Here is a 10,694-nt window from a genome sequence, read left to right on the forward strand (position 1 = left end):
TTTTTTGCGGTACACGGGCCTCTCACTGCTGGGGCCTCTCACTACTGGGGCCTCTCCCGTCACGGAGTACAGGCTCTGGACGCGCAGGCTCAGCGGCCATGGCTCATGGGCCCAGCCGCTCCGCGGCATATGGGACCCTCCCAGACCGGGGCACAAACCCGTGTCCCCTGCATGGGCAGGCAGACTCTCAACCACTGCGCCACCAGGGAAGCCCGAAGATGAATTTTATTTCCTCAAATACCTTACTGCATAAGAGCAAATACATGATTGACATATTACTCTGTTCAAATATAGCATATGTAAAGTAGGTGAGCTAAGAATAACCTAATAACTAAAGCACTACACAAAATTTGATATATGATCAATAAACACAAACTATATTAATAAATATATACAGAACTTAATTAGGCTATTCTCAGAGCAAGCTGCAAAAGTCCCAAATTTGCAGACATTTTTTAAAAAGAAATAAACATTTTATTTCAATATTCACTACATAAAAATAAATAAAAGTATTAAAAGAAACTAGAGTGATACATTATTAAACACATTTCAGGAACATAAGTTGCTGAAGACTCTTCCTAGGCCCCTTACAATATAATTGTTTCATTAAATTATTTTACCTGAAGAAAAGCTTGAAATAAATAAGAATTTTCTTTAAATTATGACAGCTATTCAAAGCATACCTAAATAGTTAAGCCATGAACTAGTTTAAGTGATCCATTCAGCATAGTAGCTGCTTACATTCTCTTCACCCTATTAGTAGTGATTTCAGGTAAATATTATAATTCTCTTGTCTACTTCAGATCAGAAGCAGTCATTCAGGGTGAGGGATCAATAAAAGGAGACAATGTGGTATGGAGAACAATGGCCTGGCCTGAGTACTGGGACTCCTGAGTTCTAACCTAAATCTACACCAACTCACAGAGTGATCTAAGACAATTCACTTCCTCTCTCTGGCTCTAAATGATAAAACAAGGGATGAGACTGCTTAAGTTCTAAGGTCCCTCAGGAGGTAAAAATACGATTAGTGTCTATCCCTGTCAGCCTTAAAATTCTACAGTAGTAAGTGCTAAAACGAAGACTATAGAAAATACATCCATTAGGAATTGAGAACAGGTGAATGTGTGCAGTGCAGTTTCTGCCTCCTGTCTGCCTATGTTCCTCTCAACCCCTCTGCTCCTTTCCCTGTCTATTCTTTTCTTCCACCCCCTTTTCAACTTCTCTTTCTTGCCTCAGGTTTCTCTCCCAAACTACAATTTTCCTCTATTATGTCTCCAGGCTGCAATGCCTACAAGTTACTACCACCTACTACTGCCATCTCTGGGCTGCTCCCTGCTTTCACTACTGTCAATTTATTGTCCTTAAATCACTACTAACAGGGCAAAGAGAATGTAAGCAGCCACTATGCCAAATGGATCGCTGAAACTAGTTCATGGCTTCTAAAACATGATTTAAATAAATAATACAATCAAATGCATTCTGTCCCTAGAAATTTCAACCAAGAAGAGCAAACCATTTATTGGACACCTATTATGGGTCATGTACTGTGCATATTTTATCTTTTAAAAACCTTACAACTACTCTGCTTGGTGGGTATGTTATCTACAATTTACAAACAAAAGTGAGGTCCAGGGAATTCCCTGGTGGTCCAGTGGTTAGGACTCCGCGCTTTCACTGCCAAGGGCCTAGGTTCAATCCCTGGTCAGGAACTAAGATCCCCCAAGCAGCGTGGCCAAAAAATAAATAAATAAAAATTTTAAAAGTAAAATAAAATAAATAAAAATGAGGTCCAAAAAAATTATAAATCAGAAGTTATGGAGCGGTCTGACTAGAAGGTCCACACTTTCCACTGTCAAATTATGATGGTCAATAAATTGTTTTATCAAAATGGCGACCAAAGCAAGAAACTCCAAAGATCCCAAGGGCAATTTTATTTCTAATGGCCCAGAATTAAAACTTTCATAAATCAAAAAGTATAAAAAAAAAAGTGTAGCTGACATCAAGTACATAGTAGGCTGACAAAGGGAAACCAGTCCCAATTATTTGGACTTTCAAACATCTTTCAAAGGCTGATTATTAGTAAAAGGGTTTGTTTTAAATTCTGCCTAAATTACCAAGATTTTGGAGAAAAGTTGTAAGTATCCTACCAGTACAAAGAAAAGTAATTTAGATAGTAAATAATATTTAGGGCTATAGGCACATCTCTTGAAAAAGAAATGCTATCAATGATATTTCTCCCCAAATAATTATTGGGGCCATTTTTATTTGTCAGTTTTTGAAAGTAATATAAGAGAATTTAGTTTCTAGGAACGATGCTGTGAAACAACTCTCCTACTGAAAAGAGCTAAAAGTTCTAGATAAAATATTTCTACAATCATCTTAAAAAGCAAAGCTGGGGCTTCCCTGGTGGTGCAGTGGTTGGGAGTCCGCCTGCCGATGCAGGGGACACAGGTTCGTGCCCTGGTCTGGGAAGATCCCACATGCCGCGGAGCGGCTGGGCCCGTGAGCCATGGCCCCTGAGCCTGTGTGTCCGGAGCCTGTGCTCCGCAATGGGAGAGGCCACAACAGTGAGAGGCCCGCGTACCGCAAAAAAGGAAAAAAAAAAAAAAAAAAAGCAAAGCTGGTAAGAAAGTAAGGAATTATTTGACCAAAATTGAAGGGAAAATGGGAACCCATAAGGTAAGGGAACAAAAGCCACTTTTGCCCTTTGGTGATGACCAATCAGAACAAATCCGAGCTTCAGTTTTGACAGCTTTGCAGGACCCAAAAGGCAAAATGCAAAGACCAGAACCATCCGGAGTATAGAGTCTAATAGGAGATATACATTTAGCTAAGGCCCTAAAGGGCCTATACCCTCAAGGCAAAGGTGAAGCAGAAGTATATTGGCCCACATAAGTATTTACAACCAAAATAGGCGTCAACTATTTGGGTGCTCCAAAACTTCAAGCAACGAATTTGCTTTAAAGTGGGTCAGTCTAGGTAATGCCTCTAGAAACCCACCAGAAACAAAGGCAAAACTTTCTGAAGAAGAAACCTTTATTTGAGGCCTGATTTAGTCCTATACTTTTTCAAGGACAGTGAGCAGCACACAGGTATCTATGCATACAAAGAAACAAGTCATCATGAGCAGGAGCCAGCAAAAACAGCAGACCACAGAAAGGGACCTCCAAGACCTCACACATAGGAATAAGAGAGACTCCAACTTCAAAATAACTGGTGACTTCCCTGGTGGCACAGTGGTTAAGAATCCGCCTGCCAATGCAGGGGACACAGGTTCCAGCCCTGGTCCTGGAAGATCCCACATTCCGCGGAGCAACTAAGCCCATGAGCCACAACTACTGAGCCTGTGAGCCACAACTCTAGAGCCCGCGAGCCACAACTACTGAGCCCACCTGCCACAACTACTGAAGCCCGTGTGCCTAGAGCCCATGCTCTGTGACAAGAGAAGCCACCGCAATGAGAAGCCCATGCACCACAACAAAGAGTAGGCCCCCGCTCGCTGCAACTAGAGAAAGCCCGCTCGCAGCAACGAAGACCCAATGCAGACAAAGATAAATAAATAAATTAATTAAAAACAAAGAAAAAGAAATAACTATACTTACTAGGTTTAAAGAATAAAAGACAACCCTGAAAATATCTTCAGGGAATAGGAAGCTGCTAAGAAAAGATGCAGCAGATGTATAAATGGAACCAAAACTGAAGTTCAACAATAACCAAAATCACAAACTCACTGGATGACCTTAAAACACTAGATTCAAATGTAGAGAAAATTAATGGACTGGATGATAAATCAGAATAAATTATCTGGAATAAAGCCTGTAGTGATAAAAAAAATGGGAAATATAGAGCAGATAAAGAAGGCCTAAGATACATGTAATCAGAGACCCAAAAGGAAAAGAAAAGAGAATAAGAGGAGAAATCTAAAGAGATAATGACCAAGAATTCTGCAGAACTAATGAGATGTCAATCTAGAGATTCAAGCCTAACAAAGTCCCAAATAAAATAAAAGGAAATCTATACCTTGACACATCATAATGACACTACAGAACACCAAAGTCAAGAGGAAATCTTAAATGTAGCTAATAAAATAAGCTAGAGAACAGTATATAGAACACAGTAAAATCTCCATGTTTGTTGTTTTAAAATAAAAAGGGAAATGATAAGTCACATTAGTGTGACTCTGATTAACTGAGAAGGTTGTAAGGATCAAGGAAGATAATGTATTTGAGAAGTTTTTTAAAAACCATAAAGGTATCTGGAGATTTAAGTGACAGGGCTTGTATGAAACCTATTTCATTCTTGGTCATTTAACCCTTCTCTGGGCTTCACTTTACCTCTAAAAGAAAGTTGTAGGTGATTACTTCCAAAGTTTATTCCAGCTCAAAGATTACTATATCATTATATCTCTCATTCACAGCAGGAGGTGATTCAAACTATAATATTCTACTGCCTAAAAATGCTAGGTACCATCAGAAAGAATAATAGAAAAATAACAGAAATTATATCCCAAATTATATAAAAAGTCATCCATATCTGGAATACAAACACAAGTGTTGAAATCACTAACATACATAATAATAGAAAAGGACAACTAAAGCAATGGTTCTCAATCCTTGCTGTATATTAGAGCCAACAGGAAACTCAAAAGAATACTAATGCCATGGACCCCCTAATTCTTATCTGATTTAAATGATCTGGGGTACAGGCCAGGAAATGAATATCTTTTAAAGTTTCTCAGATTATTCTAAGATTGCAGCTAAAGTTGAAAAACACTGAACTAAAGTGACAAATAGTAGGATATGTTTTAAAAGAGTAGAACCTCTATAATCTTTCCAAAATATAGTTAAAGATAATAAATTGTCAAGAATATGAATAGAATGAAAAACAAACCTGTTTACAAAATTATACCATACCACAATGGGGTTCACCTGTTCCAAGTTAAAAGGAAGTGGTTTAAAAAGGCCAAATAATACCAAAGATTAGTTTTATAGAGTGGTTGGTAAATGTATATAATTTGTTATCCAAAAAGTCATGCAAGGTTAAGACAAACATATTCAGAGAAATTTATATGCTCCAAACAACAGACACATAGTGGATTATAAAGAAAAGCAAGAACATTTCAAGTATACAGTCAATGTTTTTAGGCTGACCGACGGACAGATGAGGCGAGAGGGTGCCGAAGGGCTGGGTCGGGGCGTCCGTCCCAGCCCAGCCCAGCCCTGTGAGTGAACCCCGCCTGTTACGTGCTCTTGAGGGAGCTCACATCCAGCCTGGGCGCCCAGCTCACGTGACAGACGGGTCACACTGCTGGCCACCCCCTCTCTCTCGGCAAGTCCCCTTGGGGGACAGAAAGATGGGCTGTGACCACCCACCAGGCCAGGAGCATGGTGGTCGGCTGCCCGGGGAAGTCCGCTCCTCCAAGGAACCTTGCCTCTGCTCCCCTGGGCCCCAGGGCGGCCCGCCTCGGGCCTGCCTTTCCTGGCCTGAGGGTCCCCGTGGCCTCTCCTGGGCTCCTGTACACTGAGTCCCACCCTGGATCCCACCTGACGGTGCCTCAGGAGGGGACAGGATACCGCAGGGTGGCCCCCACTTCCTCCTGGCCTTCCCTCACTGTGTCCCCCCTCACAGTGGCCCTGATGCTACCTGTCTGGGCGCTCTGAGGGCAGCGGGGAGAGAGACTGATTGCTATGGAATGGCAATAAGTCACTCCTCCATAAATGTCCCTGAGCGCCACAATCAGACCCAGAGCATTAGACTGCAAGGTCCCAGGATGACACTTACATGCTCTCTAGCCTTAGAAGATTTATGACTGAAGATTCTGCTTTTCTCTGGGGACAAGGAGACAAATTGGAGTACAAATTTAACATCATGCACTTGATATCATTTATTTACTCGGCACTTACTTTGTGTTATGTACCAGACTTCTGCTAGATATTTTTAAATATCTCATTTAATTCTCACAAGGTAGTTTATCAGCCTCACCTTACAAATGAGGACACTAAGGTCCTGAGAGGTCAGAATTACGGTAAACATATATTTTTAGCATGAAATAAAATAGTAAGTTTTAAAGCAAAGATTTAAATCCAGGTCTATGCCATGTTGCCTTTCACTGTAATTGTAAATAATAGTTATAATAATAACAAAACATAAACTGTCATTTTAAGTGCTTATTTTGTCCATTTAAATGCTCAGTAGGGCTTCCCTGGTGGCGCAGTGGTTAAGAATCCGCCTGCCGATGCAGGAGACACAGGTTCGAGCCCTGGTCCCGGAAGCTCCCACATGCCGCAGAACAACTAAGCCCGTGAGCCACAACTACTGAGCCTGCACTCTAGGGCCCACGAGCCACAACTACTGAAGCCCGCGTGCCTAGAGCCTGTGCTCCACAACAAGAGAAGCCACCACAATGAGAAGCCTGCACTCTACAAGTAGAGTGAGTAGCCCCTGCTCATCACAACCAGAGAAAAGCCCGCGTGCAGCAACGAAGACCCAAAAGCAGCCAAAAATTTTAAAAATTTAAAAATAAATAAATGCTCGGTAAACCCCCACAATAGTCCTATGAAGCTGCTCAGTCAAAATAACTGAGGGCTTCCCTGGTGGTGCAGTGGTTGAGAGTCCACCTGCGGATGCCAGGGACACGGCTTCGTGCCCTGGTCCGGGAAGATCCCACATGCCGCGAAGCGGCTGGGCCCGTGAGCCATGGCCACTGAGCCTGTGCATCCGGAGCCTGTGCTCTCACAGCAGTGAGAGGCACGCGTACCGCAAAAAAAATAATAATAATTGAGTCATAATTGACTTCCCTTTTTCTCAAATCTCACAACCTATCGTTCGGCATATCTTGCTAGTTCTACCTCCAAAAATGTATTCAGGATCCATTATATTTTGAGTATGTTATCACATGTGAATATTATTCACTTATCGCATCACTATTACCCTAGTTCACCTCTGGCTTGGATTATTAAAATAGCCTCCTAACTAGACTTTGATTTATCTCCCCTTTCTCCCCTCCAAGTCTATTCTGGATCCTTGCAAAGTGTTGCATTTAAAGATGGTGTCACTCTTTTGCTCAAAACATTTCAACAGTTGCCCATCTTGCTGAGGTAAAAATAAAGTCCTTACAATGAGCAAGACCCAGTATCTCTGACATCATTTCTTCCATTCTCCTCCTCTACTCCAGCCACACTTGCCTAAACACTCTGCAAACATTCTGAGCATGTTTCCCCTTCCCCCTACTCTTTCTTCCCTCTGCCTAGAACACTCTTTCCTCAGATGTCATCTTTTCAGGTCTTTGTTTAAATAACACCTTATCAATAGTAAAGCCTTTCTTCCCCACCCCACCCTCTCAAGCGCTCCATATCCTCCTTACCCTACCTTAACATGGCACTTATTACCACCCAACGTCTGATGAATGTATTCATTTATTGCTGCCAGTCTTCCCCCACGATTTAGCTTCATGCAGGTAGGATCTGTTTTAATCGTTATCATTTCTCCAGTGCCTTAGAACAGGACTTGGTATGAAGTAGGTACTTGAAAACATTTGTTGAATGAAAATATGAACCAATAATGCCAAAACCCAGACTCATAAACATTCCAGTACAGCCTCCATACCATATGCACTAATACTCAATCATATCACCTTTTTTCATGCAATTCAGCATTTCCAGGTAGACAGCAGAGCCTCCTCTACCACACACAAACTTCTAAATCTAGGAACAATACCTTCTATTTTTTACTTACATGCTTCTTTCCCAGAAGTCAGTAATTTTCAAATACTGAGCCTTAGGTTCTCATTACTTCATAAATTCTTTCTTCCTGCTAATCTCCCCATTGACTATTAGCCCTCCTCTCTTATGCTAGCCTAAGAAAATTTAAACCCCTCAAATGATTAACTCTGATTCTACTGCATTTTGTTTGTTCTATCACTCCTATTAGACTGTTTCTTTGAAATCATCTAGCACAATGTCTCATACACAGAAAATTTTCTCAAATGTTATGATTTGTATTCTATCTCCAATTCCTTTCACAAATATAAAGCTCAATAATAACCGTAACCAATCTTTTCCCATGAATTACCTATTCTCATATGAATGGTGGTGGTGAGGCAGGAGGGGGATTGCCAAAAGTAAAAAGAGAATTTCATATTAACCTAGATGGGCAAGGGGGCAAAAAATGTCCAATTTTTTGGCACAATGTGGCCAGTTCCTTACTCCCAAGATCTGAAGGAAGGAGGAAGTGGTGCCGGCAGGCCAGGGAGATGAGAGCTTGGACTGCCTTTCACAACTCTGCCCTGGCAACTTGAAAGAGCAGGACTGACAGGTTCCTGAAGGGACAAATTAGACCTAATCTTAAAGGTATTTTTGTTGACTCTAGTGTTAATGACTTAAGCAAAGATTTAAAAATAAAAGGAGGATACCAACTGACCCAAATTTCATTCATTCAATTCTTATTTCCTACTGTTTTTCTAGAAAAATTCCAATGGGAAAAGAAAAAAAAAAAGGACATGGTCAAATTTAATGATGTTGATGTAAAGAAATGATTTTTAAAATATATTTTCAATTATGCTAATAAAAGGGTCAAAGACCACAGATTCCTGTGAACTCTCTCCTTCCAAAATACATACTTGTTCTGTTTAAAAACTATGGCACATTTTCTAAGTTTCTCCATGGATGCTTAATTTAACTGGAGCACAAACCAAAAGATACTGTAAAAATGTAGTACCCTTAATATGATGAGCACCAATGGGAAACCTACCAGAAGTTTAAAATTTGCGATAAATAACCCGGTAAGTAGTATGTGTATATGTGTATACATTGGGGAAAGGCGTAGAGGGGGCATAACTAAAGAGTAACTACAGTTACAGGTAAATTGAAAAGTTAAATATGGGGGTTGGGGGGAAAGGAGTTGAGATAGGTTGGAAATTCTCAAATTTCCCAGGTAATGAGGTAAGAATTGTTGTTTGTTTTTGAACAAAGTAGTGTGATTTATCTTACATTCCCTAAACTGGATAAGAAATTAAAATTTAAGCAGCTGTATACAAAAATCATTATGCACAACTGTACAACATTAAAGTTAAAGCCTGCCTTTAATACTTCCGTTAAGTCTGAAATCCACAAGCTCACTTATGGAATGCACTGCTAGTTCATTATGAGAAAAATTACAAATTCTTCCCTGACCACTCCATCTAAAACAGCTGCCCCTATCACACTCTACACTTGTACCCTGATTTATTTTTCCCATAGCAGCTGCACTGTGGATCAGTATACTATATAGTTGCATTTGCTGACTGTTTGCCTCCCGACTAAAACATAAGCTCTATGAGGGCAGAGGCTTCGTCAGTTTTGTTAATCCCAGGACCTAGAGGCACAGTATAAGCACTCAATAAATATGCTGAATAAATGATGGAAGTGAAGTTCAAAGAGGTTAAAGGATTTCCTCAAGGTCACAGAGCTGGCAGCAACCACAGCTTGTATTATAACCCTTTCTGCTTGCTCCTTCCACGACCACTTCCACTCTACCAAAGCAGCCCGTTCCAGCACATGATTCTATTTCTCCTTTTCTTTTTTTTAAGTGCCAAAGAAAATACATGCTACCCAAAATGGTGACACCGTGGGTAGCATTTTAACTTCAAGTGTTTCACCAACCAAAACTACACTCAGATTTCATAAGCATACAGGATTAGCCAGTAAAACAGAAAGGCACAGCCACTCAGAGTTCTTTAAGTTCTTTGTGAAATTGGTGTATGCCTTGGAAGTGCCTTGGAAGTTTTAAGAACAACCACTGAAACCTACTTACCAATTCAGAAGGGCCTGCAAAATATCAGCCTCACTTTCATTCTTCTAAGAGCCCACGATAGCTTCCTCCCTGGATATACTGGGCTGGCCAAAAAGCTCGTTCGGTTTTCAGTAAAAATAAGAGACACATTTTTCTTTTTCACTAAGAACTTTATTGAACAACGCATTCATTAACTGAACGAACCTTCCAGCCAACCCAATACTTTACCTTGCAGATTATGAAAGGAAATGTAATCAACTTTAAAGCCCCTTTTAGTTCCTTTTAAATTACAAGTCAATCTCACAAAACCTTGAACAGAAAATTAACCCTGAGGAAGCTTCAGATTCTGAGAACTGAAAACCATCCCTGAACCATCATCTGACTGTGAAAATCCACGAAATTCATTCAAAATCCACGAATCTGAAACAGCTAAAAGAAACGCGGGAGGGGGTGAGAGAGAAGGAAGAGAAGAAACATTTACATATATAAAAAGGGAGCCGACATTCCTAGTAACACTTTGGCCCAAGAGCAGCATCTTGCCTGAAGTCAAGGCCCCACGGACACAACTTCTGGTATTCTTTGATCACCTTCCTTACAGACAGGCGCCAACTGTCAGTACCTTTTACGGGGACCGTCTCTAGACCTAGGATGGGACTCACTAGGACAGGACATGATTTGCTCATCTCGCAAAACTACTGTCAGCCCAATTAGTAAACTGAAAGGGAAGACCTATGATGTGGAATGGCAAGAGCGCTGAAATGAGCCTGAGAGTTAAGAGTGGGAAGGAGCAGATGAAAAGGTGCGGGGAGGGTAAACAACGCATCACGGGCGGGAGTGGGAACCTGGGTCGAGGAAGTGGGGTCGGCGAAAGGCAAAGGTGAAGGGAGGAAGGGGACAAGGTTCTGGGTGGGATGGGCGGGAGCAAA

The 10,694-nt window shown here is 41.1% G+C and overlaps 1 protein-coding gene across 3 annotated transcripts in view; it reads right to left on the bottom strand.

Annotated features, from left to right (window-relative positions):
• The window catches only part of STRN (striatin), a 111,480-nt gene that overhangs the window by 100,339 nt on the left and 447 nt on the right, over positions 1-10,694 (bottom strand). The gene's annotated exons all lie outside the window — the stretch shown is intronic.

Source organism: Neophocaena asiaeorientalis, unplaced genomic scaffold (genome assembly GCF_003031525.2).
Source record: "Neophocaena asiaeorientalis asiaeorientalis breed wild unplaced genomic scaffold, Neophocaena_asiaeorientalis_V1.1 scaffold171, whole genome shotgun sequence".
Lineage (NCBI taxonomy): Eukaryota > Metazoa > Chordata > Mammalia > Artiodactyla > Phocoenidae > Neophocaena > Neophocaena asiaeorientalis.